This window comes from Protopterus annectens, chromosome 6.part0, assembly GCF_019279795.1.
Source record: "Protopterus annectens isolate FY-2018-M chromosome 6.part0, PAN1.0, whole genome shotgun sequence".
In the NCBI taxonomy this organism is placed as follows: Eukaryota; Metazoa; Chordata; order Ceratodontiformes; family Protopteridae; genus Protopterus; species Protopterus annectens.
In genome coordinates, this window is record NC_056737.1 from 276042774 (window position 1) to 276045657 (window position 2884).

Below are 2884 nucleotides of genomic sequence, written 5' to 3' on the forward strand. Positions count from 1 at the left end.
ATTTATTTATTTATTTTATTTTATTTTATTTTATTTTATTTTACATTTGTTGACCGGGATGGTCTATATGGGTGGAAGTCCATTTTCAGCAGAGGCCCGGGGAGAAAAGCTCCAATAGAAAAAGAATACATTGACAGTTGCCGTGTAGCTTTCACATAAAATTTTACAGAAATGTTTGAAATAAACAAGAAAAGTACATCAAACTACACAATAGGCACATTATGTATATAAAGAAAGCTATATAATTGTATACTAGACATTGATGGAAAAAATGCTTTCTTCTTGGCCTTTTGGCTACACAATAAACATGATCAACAAAAGTTCATATTTCCATCCAGCAGTCTTTTCTCCTTCTTCCAGAGTGAAGAAATGACCATAACCTTTAAAAAAAATATATGATTTAAAACTGTACCAAAGGTGGCCTGGTCTGGTTACCAACACCCTTGTCAGCTAGTACAAAAACTTGTCGTGTCCTATCTTTCCTTAAACCTGTCTTGAACAGCACTGTTCATTTATGCCACCACTGTACTATATGTTTGAACATTCTCCACCTTCTTCATGTTTTAGAATTTTAATGAATCACAAATTCCTCCTTTGTGCAAAGACCTCTTCATGAATCAGATATTCGTCCAACTATTTGTGTTTTACCTCAAGGATTACCACTCTGTATTTACATTCAGTACTGTCCTTGGTTAACAGCTGCAGTGTTAGAATCTGAGTAGTGTGTCTCATTTGTTGTTGCTCTTGTTTGTTAATCTTACAGGATGCAATGCTTGATAATATTTGTCTAAAAAGTAACCTGCATCTTCATTATCTGCAGCCTAGGGGAATCTGTATTTTCCCTGTGAAAATCATTCTTAGTGAGTTAACCACTGAGTGGTCCTTTACTTCTCATATCAGTATGCTACTTGGTCAAGCACCACACCAGAAATCTGAGTGCAATGTTGACTTTGACCTGGATCCATCAACTAGAAAAGTAATTTTTACATCAGGAAAGGAGACACATCTCCAAAAGCAGTAATGGCCAGATAACTGAATTGCAGAGTATGAGCTACCATAATGAAAGCTCTTTCGAATGCAACAGGAATGACACTTTTTTTTTTTGCCATGACCATTATTATTATAGATTATGTTAGTTACAGAAAACAGCTCAAAGATTGTGTTGTACTGAGTGGAAGCCATGTTCAGTATGGAAAAGACCATGTTCATTAGCATATTCCAACATCTGGGAATACACTGGAAATATACTACTTTCCTGAGGATTTTAGAAAGACAATAAAGAGTAATTTTTGTCCTGAAGTTATCCAAGGTTTTGGGGTGGGCTCATGCCAAGTTTTTATGGTGTGGGCTTATCTGAGTAGGGAGTGGACAATGGTATGCATCAAAGGGCCAAAGAGTGAGTATGTGTAGTAAGAGAAAGGTAGAAGAATATGCATAGTGGTTTATCAATGAAGATAGATGCCTTATTGGAAAAGAAGGAGTTGTGTTGATCATTGGATACAGATGAGTTATAAGAGTGTAAAACAAATGTTTTATATCACTAGCTGTAACCATATGTAAGTAGATGAGAGAAATAAGAAATATCAGTGGTAAGATAGGGAGAAAAAAGTACATGGAAATATTAAGAAGAGTAGAAGATTCAAGAAAAGGTTTAGTGAAGAACGATGGAGACAGATCGCATAAATAAACCCGTACTGAATTAGTTATGTCATGTTTGCTGAATTAACAAAATCTGAAAAAATACACAGTTGAACTTGTATGACCCATGAATTCCTTCGTACATTTAAATTCAATACTAGAATAGTTCTGGATTATTAAAAGCAGACTGTTGCCATGGGACATTATGTGAGTTAGAAAGTTTACACCTGAAGTCCACACTCATTTCTTAATTTTATACTTTAGGTACTGGAGATAACATTTTTTTTCACTGCTGTCAGCTGAAATGACAATGATTCACTATGGCTTTGAGCAAGGAAGTGAGGCAAAGCAACTAGCTCTTTTGTCGTTTCATGTAGTTAGTTGAATTCTTTTTTGAAGGAGCCATTAAGAAAAAAATGATTTTAATTACATTAAAGGACTAGAGTAATATGATGGGGCATTGGTCAGTTAATCTATGGAAGTGTGCAGAAATGCTATATCACTGAAATGGCAAACTGGTAAGAACTCAGTCTGATAAAGAAAGGTTGCTGTTTTGTGGATCAAATGGGCAATGTTTTTGAGGAGCTGGACTAAATTTGTATAACCAAAAGTCTGGAAGAAAGAAGTATGGTTGTTAGAACACATATAAGTTATGTACCAAAGATAATAGAAATGGATTTGAACATGCAAGGATGGAGGCTGTTGCAACAAGCAAATGTATTTTTTAATGATAGAGAGGATACAAATAAGGTTTTAGTCCAGTTTGCTATATTCACCTAATATTGCTTGGCAGATAAGACAATTACAAGGGTGAAAGCCAAGAGAATTACATACTCAAAAGTGTACATATTTAGTATTAACTAGAAATACAGACTTCTCTCATAACTCCTAAAACAGGTCTGTCCAGTCTATGGATATACGTTTGCAGGATATTCACAGAAACGTGTATTTCAGACTTTAGCTTGGTGTTAGACAGGGTAAGACCATATGGGTTGTGAAAGATAACAATGCTTTCAGTTATCTAATTTTATTGATAAGTTAATTCAAGAAATGTAGGGGGATCTTAAAAGGTGGAGGGTTGAAGTGTTAGATGACAGGCCGTAAGCTTTAATATATAATGAAACAGACTGATGTATTTCTTAGCAAGAAACTATATTTACAGAGCTGAAGATAAACTAATAAATAACTTGGCATAGTTTGCCACAGAAAGAATGTTATCTATAGTGATATAACAACCATTTGTTAA